The sequence below is a fragment of the Epinephelus moara genome, chromosome 20, assembly GCF_006386435.1.
Source record: "Epinephelus moara isolate mb chromosome 20, YSFRI_EMoa_1.0, whole genome shotgun sequence".
NCBI lineage: Eukaryota > Metazoa > Chordata > Actinopteri > Perciformes > Serranidae > Epinephelus > Epinephelus moara.
The window spans coordinates 18,379,442-18,395,664 of NC_065525.1; the positions used below are offsets into that span (position 1 = coordinate 18,379,442).

General features: G+C 44.1%; 1 protein-coding gene across 3 annotated transcripts in view; it reads left to right on the top strand.

Moving 5' to 3' along the window:
* The window catches only part of rassf7a (Ras association domain family member 7a), a 34,984-nt gene that overhangs the window by 10,879 nt on the left and 7,882 nt on the right, over nt 1-16,223 (top strand). The window contains exon 1 of one of the 3 annotated variants that reach the window (XM_050073092.1): nt 1,389-1,806. The exons of the other annotated variants lie outside the window; for them this stretch is intronic. The gene's annotated coding sequence lies outside the window, so the exon portion shown is untranslated. Of the gene's footprint in view, nt 1-1,388; nt 1,807-16,223 lie in introns of those variants that run through there. 3 annotated transcript variants of the gene reach the window in all.

The following is a 16,223-nucleotide window of genomic DNA, read 5'->3' on the forward strand; positions in this document are numbered from 1 at the left end:
TGAGACTTTAAGTAGATATGTTTGCCGAAACAAATAACTTAACCAGAAGGACGTGAAAAATTTGGGTTGAAATAAAAACGCGATTGAGATATCGGCCGATATTGGCGTATCACGGACATATCGGTAATGGCGTGTGTATCAGAGTGCCAGAGACATTTTCGAGGTTGTTTAGAAACAGTGACTTCATAATTTATCCACCAGAGAGCACCAAAAAGGTCATTTCTCAGCTGTCAAATGTTGTGCTCAGATCATATCCTGGTCACTGTGTAAAAAAAAAAAATAGGGCATTGACATCAAAAGCATTTGTGTGTGTTAGATATTTGTAAAAGCAAAATGATATCCACAGATATACATATATAGTTAGCAGATTGTGAAATTGTCAAATATTGATATTAGTATCGGCTTTAAAACCTAATTAAACAAACCTGCAAAGTCTTTATTGTATTTTTTTCCCATGGGCATATTCATTTTGCACACCAACAGTGTGGCACAGACTTGGTAATCTTACAGTAACAGCTGATAACAGCAGGCACTGCTCGGCTGTGTGCTTATTCACGTGATTTTACTGTCATTATCATATGCGCACAGTCTGCAGACTCATAGGCTTTTACTTTATGCAGAAAAAGAGGCTAATAATGGTTCAAATGTAAGATTTAGGAAGATGTGACGACAGTGAGAGGAGAGGTATCAATAGAAAAAAGGTGTCAGCTCATGCCGAGGGGCTCCCACCCATTCTGCCGGACCCATTGGTCACGCATGTCTTAGCTCTGTGTTTGTGTGTGGGAGGGAAGCAGTGGGGAGAGAAGGTTCAGGATTGTGGCACAGTCTGATAAATGAATGTAGAGTAGTAATAATCGATAAGGCTTTTGTTTTGTACATGTGTTGCTTTTTGGACCTGGGTGGTCAGATTTGGGTTGACTCATCCGCTCATTTTCCCACAGGGCGTTGTCCACCTCAGACACACACACACACACACTCTCCAATTGCACCTGGTCTGCTGGACTGTGACCTCATTCCAGGAAAAGGAAGAGAATCACCTGACAGACTCATTTGTGTAATCAGCTGTTCATGTGACTGGAGGCCAGAGGGTGGATGTCTAATGCCTGAAGTTATAGATTGTACAAACAGTGGAGACTCATATGTAAATACACATGCATGCAAAGAGTTTCAGGTTTATTCTGGTCTTATCGTGTCACTTTCTTTCAAGCAGCCTTTTGTGTCATTCAGGAATGTAGAATACAAAGAGAGTAACTGAGAAAATTGATATAGAGAGAGAATGACAAAGCCGAAAACCCGCTTTCAAATACCTGAAAAGGGGGAGGTACCTGATCTGTCAGCACGGCAAGAAAGGGTGGGGAGAGAGAGAGGGAGAGAGAGGGAGAGGGTGTGTTTCTGTGTGGGTGAGAGACAGAGAGAAGGAGGAGGGGTGTAGACAGAGAGTGAGAGAGAAGCCTGGCAGTCTCTCAGATCTTGGCTGTGGTAAGGACACCCAGGAGAAGTGCATTCCTGAGGCAGCAAGCAAGGCGAAGGCAGTAAGATACAGCGGAGGAGTCGCGACATCCTTTTAAATCTCTCCGCGAACACGTCCGGCTGCCTCTGACCTCCGGACTCTGGACTCGCACGCTTCTCTCTCACACACACCCACACACACGCACTCACTCGCTGCCTCGCACACCAGCCGCACAACCGGCTCTGCTGCTCTGCCAGAAGTAAAGGATTTCCCCGAGTAAGGCAAAGAGACAGAAAATCAGTAAACAGACAGAGGACATAAAGACAAAGAACAGAAGGAGGAGATCCTCTCACTTGGTGAGTGTAAGAGCTTCTTTTGGGGATTGTGTGAATGTGTCCTTGCCTGTTTGAATGTCAGCGTCGTGAAGTTTCTCTGAAGTCAGCCGATTTGTCTGTGGCTTTGCTGTGTGTCCCAGCATGTGTGTAAAGACAGCTGTTATTATTAATAAGTGCCAGAGTGTGTGTGTATTTTTTGTGAGTGGCAGAGAAACAAAGAGAATCTTGTGTTGCGTCTTTGGGGAGCCGAGCTGTGTCATTACATGTACCTGTTGACACAAGACCCGCCACCCAAGTATGGAACAAAAGGACTCAAACCTGTTTGGGTGAAACTCCACTCTTTGGGCACTCGTGCTTTTTCGCTTTTTTTGTGTATTTCCTTTTTGTGTGTGTGCTTTAAATACTCCCAGTGTGAGTCAGAGAGCCGGCCTCTGTGTGCACGTTTTTGTGTGTTGGAACTATGAGACAAGTGCAGACTATCTCTTGCACAGGTCTCCCATCACACAGGCTGCTCCTTTTACCACTGTAGGATTAAAGATTAATTTATGGAGGGCACAAGCAGAGTTCAGCTCACTCGCTGCGTGTTCCTATCTCATTTAACTGTTAACGTGCTACACATCTCAAATGCCAACACTAACGCACTAAACCACTCTAAGCCTATCTAAACATTGACTCATCGTTATGCATGGCTAGCATCTTATTTAACATTTGCCAGCATGGTATGTGTCAGATAGTGGAACCTGGAGCTCATTAGCAGGCTGTATTTGTTATCCAATCGGGGCCATCGATTGGAAACCCCTCACTCCTCACACTCCCCCCCAACCCCCCCTCGGGAGGTGATTATTTTTGTTCCTGACTGACTGTGGGAGTTACACAGTTTATACCCCATGTGTTATCTCTGTTTGTGTATTGCACACGGTGAACTTGGTTCCAGAGAGATAATGTCATTATAATGAATTGTTGTGGGGGAAAGAACCAAATGGACAATGTTGACACAAGCATATGTTATGGATTTAACTTGGCTCCCATTCATTTAGTTTAGTTCCAGTAATCCCATTTAATTGTTAGCTCTTTTTTCAGTTACATGCACCTGCACTTGGTAACACTTGTTTCCACAGCATGGTACAGCACGGCTCTAAACAACTCAGCTCACTCTGTTTTGGTTTCATGTAGCAAAAGCTGTAGATAGTACCTGGTACCAGACACTTTCTTTGGTATCACCTCAGTTGAGGTTCAAAACAAACTGAGCCGATACTAGAAGGTGGAGTTATAACACTGCAGATCACTGATTGGTCAGAGATGATCGTCACTTGGCAACACGGGACATCCTGTACAAACCATAGACTGGAAAAATAATGGATGGAGCTGCTGTGACGTTGCCCATTGGTTGGTGGACTCCTATTTGAAGCCTCAAGTTCAGTATTTTGGCTATTGCCATCTTGGGTTTTTGGAGCAAGAAATGACCATGTTTGGGCGAGAGGCTGATCTGACTAAGAAGCTGAGGACACTATTGGCAGGCAGCCTATCACTAAAAGCGGCCCACGCATAATTATGTGTAACTTTAAGCCTTAATAAAATTTATATGGTGAGTTATATGAAAATCCCCTAGCTATACAGACAGAAACCATTTTTTGAACCAGGCTGTAAATATGTTTGTTTCTATTGGAAAGTTGGGCATTTTAACGTGTGGGATTGACTGGCTTCTGGAGCAAGCCTCAAGTGGGAGTTTTTGGCACATCTGTGTTTGCTTCAGCCATGGAGGTTGCGGCTTGATATGAACCTGTCCTTTTTATTAAACAGCAAAAGTTGGTAGTTATTTACCCAGATAAAATGACAGCCTGTAAAACTACACCGTCCACTACGCGCAGAAGTTCCTCTGATAGGGTATCTACGAAAGGATTCATTGGTTGTCACCTTGAAGATGATGTCATGGCAGTTTTACTTGGTGTCGTTATGGCGTCAGCTGGGAATCCCACCTACACTGAGGAGGTACTACCTGCTGTGGAGATCGAAATAGAGAGAAGCACCTGGTTCTAAAAATGAATTGTGTCGAGCCCAACCATGCAGTGGAAGTTAGCCATTAGTCCCAGTTGACCTGTGTCAGGTGCTGATACTCATTCTGCATACCACACGCTTCCTGAGAAACCAGTTGTGCTAAGCCTATTTATTACCTGGAACTAGTAAAATGTAGGAAGTTGAGTATGTTTGCTTCAGTTACTTGATGGACAGCGCGGAGCAGTGGTGATATAATGTGCTGCTAAATGTCTCCTCTCTTTGAAGCACTAAAGATATCCTACTTAAAGCAACTATCAGATGGCAGGATAATGATGTGGCTGCCAGCAGTCTGAACACATTATAAAACTTTCAACTTTCTTGCCAGCCTTGTTTAGTTAGCACTTCTTTTCTCTCCCCTTCCCTTTTGTGTCTCCCTCACTGCCTAGATATTTCTTATTTTCTATCACATGAATGAGCCTGTTCAGCATGGAGAGAGCAGAGTGTCCTCTGAGAGTCGTCGTGCCTTGTTCTGCGCAATGTTATTTTTACTGCTCTTTCACTGCTCGAATACACAGATGGACTCTCCTCTTCTTCTAGAATAGTCTGTCTGTCTGTCTCTCTGTCTGTCTGTGTCCCTGTCAGGATGTCTGTCTGTCACTCCGCTCGCATGGCAAGGAAGGCAAGTCCACCCATGCACACTGAGATATCTCTTGGGAGTCTTGATGGGAATTTTCAAAGTCATTCTTCATGCTGTGAAGTGACTTAATTTCTCGCCCTCCTTATCAGAAGTGTTTTTCCCCAACTCCTGCGGATGCACTCAGGGCCAGAGGTAATTGGAAACTCTGTGACAGCATGTCTGCGAAATAATATGTTTGCATGTTTGGGGTTGCGATTATTTTCGGGAAGGTGGTTCGAGCCACTTTCTCCCTCCCTCTCTTCATTCTTTCTCACGTGTTGCTCCGTCTACCTCTCTCGCTCCCTCTTGTTCTTTCCGTGCGTCCTTCCCCTGCCTGTGCAATGTGACGGAAGGTAGTGCTGTGCTCATGTCGGATCCATTAGGGATGAAAGCACACTGCAGTGATAAAAGATTGATCCCAGTCCTCCTTGCATCACATTCACATCCCTCACACCCTGCTCCCTCATCCTCCCTCACACCCCTATTTCCAATCCAAAGTCAACCCAGTTTTCAATTTATCAAATCATCTGTACTCTTCTAAATAAATCATCCTCACCAAGTTTACTATGGCAGACTTTTCCCTCAGGATTTCATAAAGGGGAACATTCTGTTTTTCTTGTGCAGGATGCTGTACTCAGCCTGTTGTACAAGGTTACAAATTATCAGTGATGCAAAGAAAATATCTTCCTTCTTACGAGATTTTCTGGACGGTACATTTTTTAAGAAATAGGACTGTTTCTCCTTCACTCCCCAGGTGTTTTTTTGTTGTCCCAGGAAAGGATATTATGTAATTGGGTAGCAGAACCAGAAAGAGACTGGCATCCAGCCCAGCAAACACAGGCCTCGCTTCACCTGTTGTATCCGAGGAGGCAAAGAAAAACACAACAGACCTGTACTTTGTCAGCTGGGAGGCTATAATTACCGAGAGGAAGGAGGGGATTTGGAGAAGGAATTTCACTGCTTTTAGATCTTAAGACATGAACCTTTCAAGAGCACTTGAAAACAGTTTTTTTGTGTTGTAAAACTGCCGAAATTTCTGGACTGATCAGAAACGAGTGTACAAGTCTTTTGATCTCAGCTGGAGGTTTGAGAAACATATCCCTGAGGGGATAGTTTGTTGCCAACTGCGAGGCATTGTACTTGTTTTTGTCTTCAGTCAACCTTTTTAGGAAATGTTGTCAAAATAGTTTTAGGTCATTGGGCGACATACACATCCTTAGCCTGAATCTCTCTTCATTCATCAAACATGTGCAGGTCAGACGTCAGATTAAACCACCTACTCTCAGAATGTCCTCACAGAGCTCAGTCAACCTAAGGATATGTTCCCAGGTGAGTCCACCTGACTGTAAAGTTCACCTGAGTGAATGCTGTCATGTCCTGTCACGGTGAACTTTCCGTAGCCTTCGTGGGTGTTTGCACTGTCACGTCATCAAACCCATAGCTTCACATTTCCTGTTCTGTTGTAACAGCTTGAAACCGCTGGCAGGTTATAGTCGCTGAGGTTATAGATGTCTGTGTCTGTTTGTCTCTCCGTCCATGGCTCTCAATTCTACTGTGTGTAGTGATTGTCGCGCGGGTAAACATCTCTGCCAGCCCCCTGGGACTGTCACATGACTACATGTGTGTGTTTGCACGCATCCGTGGATGTGTATGTGAGAGTGAGCAGCAGGTTGCTCCCTTGCTCAACCAGCCATGCTGTGTTGACTCTCTGCACACAGAGCTCTCTGGGCAGTAAATAACATGGTGCCTTAGCCAAGGGCCCCGGACAGGGCCAGGAGAGGGGGTCAAGACGCCAGAAAGAAAGAGAAAATGTCTGCCTCGGGGCTTGGAGATACTAAATCAACAGACAGGGGAGGAGAGAGGCAGGTGGATTTGACAGACTCGTCTGTCACGCCAGGAGCCTTGACGTTAGACCTGTCATTGGATGTAGATGTGTTTGATCAAGCACATTAGAAGCAAAACAAGCAAATGGGTAGATGGCAGCCACTGGTACACACACTGACATTGGTGCGCAGTCTGCAGTGAGGTTGGGGAAAAATCTGAACTGCAATAATTTGACAAAAATACATTGAATAATATTAATAAATTTAAAAAAGCTCCAAAATATAAAGTCTTTCAAATGTGCCATCTTTTCATCAACATAAATTCCTCCTTATATGATTTGCTAAAGAAATCGCATGACAAGTATACTAAATATTAAAGCATTGCTTTGTTTTGTATGCAGATTTTAAACTAATGATGACGAGGTGGAAGCATGTGACAGCAGCATTAAAGATGGGTGTTGCAGTTGTTTTAGGAGTGGGTCTCAAAAGCTCTTAACAAACTAGAAGGACACTCAGAGAGCACAGAATTCTGCCAAGGCCAAATGCCGGCGTCGCCCATGTGGCTGTTACCACGGATAATGCTGTCCTGACCCATAGTGGCGGGACGATATCATTACAGAAGCCACACCCACAACCACCCTCCAGTTCCCCCCGAGGTCGCCTCTGTAAGCATGAGCTAACCCCCATTAATAGTGTTAGCTCTGTCAGCACCCTTGCTGTTGTTAGCACTGCACCACTAGCTGCCAACATCAGTTTCATTATTTGGTGGGTTCTTCCTTGGCTTGTGCAACACCCTTCCACTGAGTTTTTCAAAAATCAGGCTAGTTGTTTTCCCATAATCCTGCTGTGATACAAACAAGTCCTAGTGAACTGTCACATACATCTCCATTCCATCAGTTCACCAGCATGTACGAGGAATATACTCAAACCTCCACCTTTCACAGCTGAATCTGTGCTACTCGACATGGATATGAGTGTATCTGTTAGGTTGCCATGCTTCCCGCTCAGTGACAAAGAGCCCAAAGCGGACACTTTTCTCATCCGTAGAGATGAGCAGATAAGACATACTGTCAGCGTCAAGTTACCCGCTTCTCTGCGGTTTAAGGTGCAGTGTTTGAGTCAGACCTGGGCCCTGCTCCAAGACTCAGGTTTACTGAGTTGCCTGGGCGCCTTGGCAGAATGAAACCTGAATCTTCCTAAAATGTGGAACATGAACTGTTCCAGGATTACAATACAAACTTAATACACATACACATATTGTGGTGAACTTGCTTCATAGAACAGGATCCTCATGAAAAGCCCCAGTCATCATCCCTACGAAACCGACCACAGGAATTGTTTGGCGAGTTTCAATCTGACATAATTCAGACATGGTGTTTGTGCCGGTCTGCCTGCTGTTGAATATTCCCCTCTTTGACAAACAGTTATCTTTGTGCTGTCTTGTCCAGCCTCCCCTTCATCACCCCTCCTCCCCCTTGCTTTGTCATTCCAGAGGGGTAGCCGACTTATCTCTCATATGTAAACTCAACAACAGCAGCCTTGCCAGCATTCAGCAGTGCGTATATGCATGTGAATCCATGCCAAAGATCACCCTGGTGATCTTGAGTCAGGGCGGTGAAAGGCAGCTCCCTGGAAGTGAAGGGGCACCACAGACAGATATACCGCCTTGGTCCTAAAGGTGCTCCTAGGATACTGGGAATTAGCCATAAATCTGCACCCTGCCCTCCCACCTTTTCCTTACTCATCTTTACCGTCCATACATCCTCTCCCCACACACTGCTCTGATAGGCGTGATGGCTGCTCCTCCTCGGAGTAATGACAGGGAGAGAGTCGTGTGTGATACCTCCCCATCAGACTATAAATCAGGCGTATTGAGAGGCCCACCCTAAGGCTTGTGATCCAAATGCAACACAAACAGATTCCACCCTTTACTTTCTGTGTATTTTAGATGGGTACGTTTAGGGCTGGGTAATAACCCTCGATATTTTTTTTGTTTCAACCAAGAACTATGTGTCAAAACCTAGCTGTATCAAATGTCTGGTGAGATTTTTAGTCATGTTTACTTGAGATACTTTGTGATTTAAATGTGACTGTCTTAGTTCGGCAGTGTTCTCATAAGGCTACATAACACAATGGAAAGAGTTTTGTTATCATTCCCAAAAGTCATGGCGTGGTGTGCCAGTGGTTTTAGTGTGGACACATTTAAACAGTATCTTGCCATAGTTGCATTGACACCATCGTTAACATGGTTTTATTGTCTTCCCAACACATTAAACATCCCAGCAAGATTCATTTTCTTGGCACTGGTTACTGGTGAACCTCTGCTCATTCATGCTTTCAAAAAATAAAATATCTCATTGATGCCTGCAGGGAAAAGCTGCACTCTGCCTGACCACCTTTGGTAATAGTCCTTTTGTTCCTCTTATACTTGTTCACGTATTGTATCATTTTTTTTCTTCCTGTTTGAGAGTTATTTCTATTTTTGCACCAACTAAACTCATATCTCCGCTCCAGTCTCTGTTCTAATAATATGTTTCAGAAGTTTCTCCCTCTTGTTCTTTACATGAGAGGTTGTTTATTTATAATATGACGATAAAGTCGTACCCACAGGTGAGCAGTGTGACTGGAAATGTTGGGAAGTGTGTTCACAATACAAGAGCTTTATTATTAACTAAAGTCAAAACATTGTGCATAGTTTGATAATGACGTATTGTACATTCCACAGTTCTTGTCTGCTCAAAAGCCCCCCCTCCCTGAGTATGAATCGTATCTCAGCACACACAACAGCATTTTTGTGGGATGAATCTCTTTATGGTAACGAAAAGACAACATCGTATCAGTCGGTAACAGGATTTTACACGCTGCAATAGGTTACCTGAAGGTCTAACACACGCATACGCGCACATGCTGACTCTCTAATTCCATGGTCATGTTTACCTGTATCCCTCTCTCCAAGGGCCAGGTATGTTGGAACTCCCTAGGTAAATATTAGGAGGGTTTGAGAAGACATGTTTTTGCATAGCAGGCTGACCTTAGCAGTGGCGTAATATGTTGCCTGTGGTTTTTCTCTCAAACTTTCCTGGCTGTTGTTCAGAGAATGTCACAGCAGGGAACTCTGGCTTTCGGTTTCAAAGTTGTATCTAATCAAAAGCAGCAGTGAATGGATTGCATTAGTGGTGTAATGTCCGTGACCTCAGATTGATGTCTTGGAAGGAAACTGGTTCGCTTTCATCTGTGAAGACATTCATTCAGGAGACGGGTCTGTGTTTTTCTTTCTGCTGGAGTCATATGTTTTTGTTGTAATATTACCGTTCCAGCTCTGTACAAGAATGTGCACCTGCTCTGCCCTGGATTGATAACTGCCTTACCTAAGACTGAACTTAAGTGTTGTATGTCACTGTAGCACATGATGTGACAGCTTGAGCTGTGCCTAGTTGTAGGTTTGCGGCTTTTAGCTCTCATGTGTGCCATTTTCTTTGCAGCAACGCATAGATATTTGTTTCCTCAGGCATGCTAATGGCAATATTCCCTTCAGCTCAGATAAGGACTGGCAAGTGTATATTGCATCATGGATTGCATGGAATTAAAGTATGATGAAAGACTAACACCAGTCTCACTCACTGACAAAATAGCCCTCCTTCAATAACTCTACAGTCGAAGGACTTTTGGACTAAATTAAATGACATTCAACATTTTCTTGTGCATAATTTCAGGCCTTATGTTACATTGTGCTTCAAGAATCCAAGATGGCAAAAAAAAGACAACAAAAAAAGTGTGCATAATTGATATGAGCAGACATGGAAGCGACCTTTAAATTACTAATGAGTTTAGCTTCAAACCTGTGACACTGGAGGCCGTGGCATTCCTGACTCCTCAATGACACACGCACGCAGGAAGTGAGAGCAGAGCACCCACACACGCACCTGCGAAAAACTCAACTATAAATAGCATTTGTTGGTAATTATAAAGCTACTAATTTCCATTCATATGGTGTAAATTGCATCCTTTTAAATTAGTGGGTTCACTTTTACAGTTATATGTTATTTTAGTCCCACATGAATCATCTATAGGTTTGAGTCAGCCTGTCTGCCGTCTATGCAACATATTATTTTGGCTCTGTGATAAATGAATGTCTGCATGGCTGCATGCATGTGTGCATGCACTCACTGCACAACCTATATGTGTGTGTGTGTGTGTTCTGTAGTGTGTGTGTGCAGTGTACATATGAGTTTTGCTGGGAACAGAGCGATGTCCTCCTTCCCTGGCAAGCACTGCTGAGTCAGGTCGGGAGTATATAATTACACATGGGTGCCCATCAGCAGTCTGAAAGAGCCTTCTTCCCTGGCTCAACCAACAATACAAACTCCTGTACTCGTAGGGCTCAGCCTGCAGGCAGTCGAACCACTCATCCTGAGCTGAGCTCTCGGTGGACGCCAGCTCTGCCCGGTCTTCCACAGGCTGTGTGCAGTCCTGCATTATCATTCTCAACATTAGCTGCTGGCTCTGTAGGCGGATCCATGAGTCAGCGCAAACAAATTCCTGGTATCTAATGTACTCGCCTCGGCTCGGTTTTCCGGTATCGAAGCGAACAAGTGAATGACTACTGCCAAACAAGGTATGAGTAAGTCTCTCACTCAGTGAGTTGAATAATGTAGAAGTGTTTTATTGTGGTCAGGGCTGTGTAAACTATTGTGGCCACACGCTCATTGGAATTCACCTTATTGCTTTTCAATGAAACTCATAAGTGTGCCAGGGTTTCTTTATATTTTCAAAGTTAGAATAACAAAACCCTTCTTTCTGAGCATTTTTGAGTTGAAATTAAATAAACATTCTTTCTCTTACACCTTCTCCATTTCCTTCTCTCTTGTGGTTCAGGCCAGGTTGCCATCTGTCTGTGTGAGTGCTGCTGGTGATTCATGATGACTGGGATTTCTCACTAAGTGCTGTTTTACACAGTGTGACTGTAGTGGTAGTGACAGCCACAGGTGATGGCCAGACTTTGAACAACCATGTCATGGCCCGCCTCAGATCAACTGGAGTAATCGACCTCAACCTTTAAACCCCCCTTAATCATCAATTACATGCACAATGATTACACGGCTTGTATGTTTAGTGAGTGGACATGAGATGTAGCAGCAAAGAGTTGAATAATTTGTCCATTTGTACAGCTGATGTGGGATTTGAGCTTGCAACCTTTATACTAGCAAGTCTACTTTTGTAATTACCAGCTACCACTGCCTATATTTGCCCTTGATTTAGAGGCAAAGGTGTCCCCTGCATTAATGAACCGCTGATCCACTCTCATTGAGATTTCACACTTGGACGAGCCAATCATTATAATGGAGAAGGCTGAAGGGTGCAGCGACAGATCCCTGTATGCAAGTATGACGACTAAAGCTTATTAGTGCTGTTTCTGATTCCTCGGCGCTGAGTCATTAGCATGTCAATAGAGGGGAGACACAGGCGGACGTGGGACATTTTCAAAGAGCTGGTCGGTCACAAGCATTTGGATTTTTGTTCCGAGAAATATTTGCCAAATTAATGTGCTGTGAGAAATTGCATTATTCATTAGGCGTGTTGAAGCTTCAGTGAAGCTCCGTTAGCGGGGAACCAGGCAACCGTTCAGTCTAATTAACAAGCAGCGTGTCTGGAGAGCCTGCCGCAGCCTGGCCTTTAACTGTGAGGAGGAAGAAGCAGCACAGTCACAGTCACCGTCATAGTGAAATACACAGTCGCACAAATGTTTAAACACTAATGCCCGCACACAAATTAAATGTTATCTCGGCAGCGTGAACAGAAACATACATAACCTAGTTTTCTTCTCAAAAGTAGAGCAACTTCCACAAACCACAAAGTGAACAGGCTGCTGTTTGATGTTTTGTTAACACCTCCTAGACAAACTCAACCATCCAGCTGCAACTTAATTATTTTTCCAACATTTTACTGCCTTGTCACAAACTATAAAAGCAAATAATCTCCTGCGTTGGAGATATGTCTACATTGGAAAGTTATTAAGATTTAATATCGCTCAATAGAACCCCTTAGATCTTGGATCTAGTTTCCTCATGTACCCAGTGGACCACTCCCTGCTCTCTGACCGCAGGCACTGGAGCCCCGCTGATAATGACTTCTTCATGGGATTTATGGTGTTGTGGGAGCTACTGTTGGTTCTTGGAGACTTTAGAAAGCATTGCTGTCTTCTTGACAGATCTTCATTCAGATCTGTCAAGACGAAAGCTTTCGAAGATACAGTCATGACCAGTTAAAGAGATAAGGCTAGGCCAGGCCTGTCAGTTTTGCTATGTAACAAAACATCTTGGCAAATATCCCTTATATTTGCCTGAGGTCTAAGTTGGTCCTAGCTTGTACAGGTGTTTTAAACGGGGATTAGCACAGTTTAATCTTTAAAGCAACTTTTGCTGTTAGGAAAAGTTCTGATGTTTTAAAATGAGATGTTAAGTAGCCAAAGAATACTTGATCATGCAAATTACAATGACAAAAAAGACAAACAGTGCAGGTACAAGAGAAGAGAATGAGAAATATAAAAGTAACTAAGTGACAATTGTAAAAAGCCTCGTTCATTAAAGTTCTATGTAGGGAAGCTTTCCGGAGCCCCGAGGCTATGACTGCAAAAGCTCGCTCATCGTTAATGATGATGATGATGGTTTTTTTCCACACAGTTGGTTGCTTTCAGCACCACCTGGGTACTTCTGGCCAAATTTAAGCACTTGCATAAGCAATGATAGATCCCTGAGCCAGATAAGTTGTTTGTATGCGTTTTGAAATGATTAAAGTCCCGGTACAGTATGATTCCTGTGTGTGTGTGTGTGTGTGTGTGTGTGTGTGTGTGTGTGTGTGTGTGTGTGTATCATCACACTTTTGGAGTGAGTGTATAAGCAGGCATTAGACATTTTTCTTGCTGTGTAATAAAGCAGTGACTGAGAATACCCATGTGATTCCTAACAAGATCTCCACAGAGAACCACTTCTAATTACTGAAGCAAAAAGATATCTTTCTGCCATTATGAATAATCGTCGTGCTGCACTCAACCACAGGCATATTCTGGTCTTTTGTGTTTGTTTTTGCTCTCATCGGTCCTTGAGCACATAAACTATGCTCACTTGTTGGCTGAAACACTGGACGACGAAGAAGGGGGAGGAGGAATAAAGAATGCAAAACGGGAGGCGAGGGAGGACAAAAGAAAGTGTCTGTCCTCCATTTTATTAGTTTTATCTGCAGTAACATGTGGACACAGCAGAATGGCACTAAAAGCTGGCGTGGCACGGCAGACGACCAAGCGATGCCAGGGGCCACAAAAGAGGCAACACTGTCTGCTGAGTGTGGAACTGGGACAACAATAGTGTCTCTGCAGTACAGATGAGACCAGGCTGCTCGGTGCCAGCATGTTACTGGCTCTTTGAGTGTTTGTGTGTCTCTGCCAACCTGGACCAGAGTGGCACAGAGGACTCCGCTTCTCCCAGCACTGTTCATTGTCCTCTAACAGCACTGTCTAACCCATTATGTACACTTTACCCAGCCTGGACCAGGGTCTTATTTTCTCTGTTGATACTGATAGGGATAACTGTTTGTCCACTTCTTGTTGTGTTCCTGTGTGTTGTGTGCGATGTACACTCTTCCCTTTACTCTTGCCATTGTTCCCTGGACTACTGTTGCTGCAGAGATAGCACAGTAATCACCCTGAGCTGGAGCAGCATCTCATAAAGATAGGCCTAAATGGCACGTCTGCTTGCAGACACACTTACACATACAGGCTCGTACATGAACGCAACCATACCCAACCTTTGACCATTGTACCAGCATGACACAGTGTTCTGTGCTTCCCTCGCTCACAGACACATTACACACCCAGTAAGCATACTCTTCATGTAGCCTAAGGGCTCAGGTGTTGAGAAGCTACAGTACATGTATAACCTCGTGTGGAATTTTTCTTGATAAGCTCAACTCTTTTCCACATGTTTCTCAACACTGCTCATGACTAACAGATTTGAATCTTTTCAAAAGGAATTCGAGGGCTAAGGGTGTGTCTGTCCAGCTGCGTGAGTGTTTGTGCTTGCATGTGTGTGTGGTTTTTTTTTTGGGTATTAGTGTCTAATTTTTGGATTCTTCTCATGTGTAAGGAAGAAAAAGCAGAGAGTAGGTGTCTCCCATGCTGTAGTTCTGGCATATGGACACTTCTCTGTGCCCAGCTTGTCCAAAAAGGCCCATTAATTCACAGCCCGACACTGTTGCTCACACCGGATGGCACACAGGCGAGCTGCATCAAGCCCAGGGCTGCGTCGCTTACCACTTCTGCCTCGAGACGAATTCAGCGAGGAGCCGGGAGGCTGTTATTGAAGAGAGACAGACAGAGGCACAGACAGGGTGATGAAAGACGCAAAGCGGGTTAGCTGGATGGGTGAGCGATGATGAGAGGGGAGAGGAGGGAATAGCACATGGCTCCAATCACTGCTCTTTTCTCTACCACTCTTTATCTGTCTATCTGTCAGACTTCTCTTACCCCCACGTTTATTCTCTCTCTGTCTCATTTGCTCACTGTCTATCCTCTTCACTGTCTGTCTTTCTCTCCCTTTCATCACGCAGTATGGCTAGTCTTTTTTATTAATTCAACTTAAGCTCCTCAAGTGGCTTTTTTTGGTGTGGATGTGCTCGTGTCTGAGCCTGGAGTGTGATATTTTTGATTGCTTCAGTCTCCTTATTACCTCCAAAGTGGTACATTTTCTTGATGCCTTTCCTCCTGAGAAAAACACATGACAGACCAGAGCTCAGAGTTTCACTGAAACTGTTTCTTGTGTTGTTCTGGGTGGGTGGGGCTTGGGTGAAAGTAGAGGTGGGCGTTTGGGACGTGTTTTTCTGTTTTGGTGGTGACCTGAGGTTAAAGGGTGGGGTGTGGAAGTGTGAGTGTTGTCATATGGATAAAATTATGCGTTTCGGATAACTTTAGTGGCTTAGATTAGAATGAGTGCACATGCATGGTGGCTATGAACACGTGCAAAGCAGTCTGCAGCCTGTGTTTGTCAACAGCATTTGCATGTTGACTCTGAAACCAAACTTTGCACATGTAGAGTCACCCTCATTTTGGGATAGCAAACATGTTGATTGACAGACTGTTTGGCTTCTGCAGTATTTTGAACATTATGTCAGCCCCCATCATCGTTGTTCAGAGCCGACGTCGATGGTACGCTTCACGATTCTAAGACTTCGTTTCACAAACAGTATAAAGGTGCCTCTCCTCCATCTGTATTTCAATGAGAGGTGACACAGGACTCCAGAGCTGCGCTGTGAAAAGGAGCTGGGTCAGGCGGATGTCTGGTTCTCAGTGTTGTTATGCCTGTGACAAAGAGAATAGACAGCAACCTGAGACTCACAGGCCTGTTTGTTTCCTGTTAGTGCAGATTATCACATTTCACCAGCCAGGAGGGACGAGAACTAAGCATCATGGGAGAGTGACATTCTGAGAGATGTTTGTGTGTTTGTGTTCTCGTTTAATGAGATTGTTACGGTACATAGGGATCTTGGACAGATACAGAAACCTTTAGGTGGGGTACTGCCTGCAAGTTTATTCTTCAGCGAGCATGCAAATTGTGTCAAATCCAGTTAGGTAGGACCTATTTTCCCTATGCACACAGGCATGTATTTGACAAAAATCTCAAGAGTTCATCCTCTGTTAAAGCTATGTAAACAGTTTCCTCTCAGTTTACTCTAAGGTATGAAGATGCTTTTGCAAAGAGGAAAGTTTGGCCCTGGCCAGTAAGGTAGCATTCCTATGCATGGGGCTTGACGACTTTAAGTATTTCTTCCTGTTCACCTCTGCGTCTTTTAAAAAGAAGCCTCAAAGCAAAAGTAAATGATTGTCTGCTGACTCTGTGACTCAACCAGTTAGGCTTAATTATGTATTGCGACACAGCACACTCTGTACCCTCTAA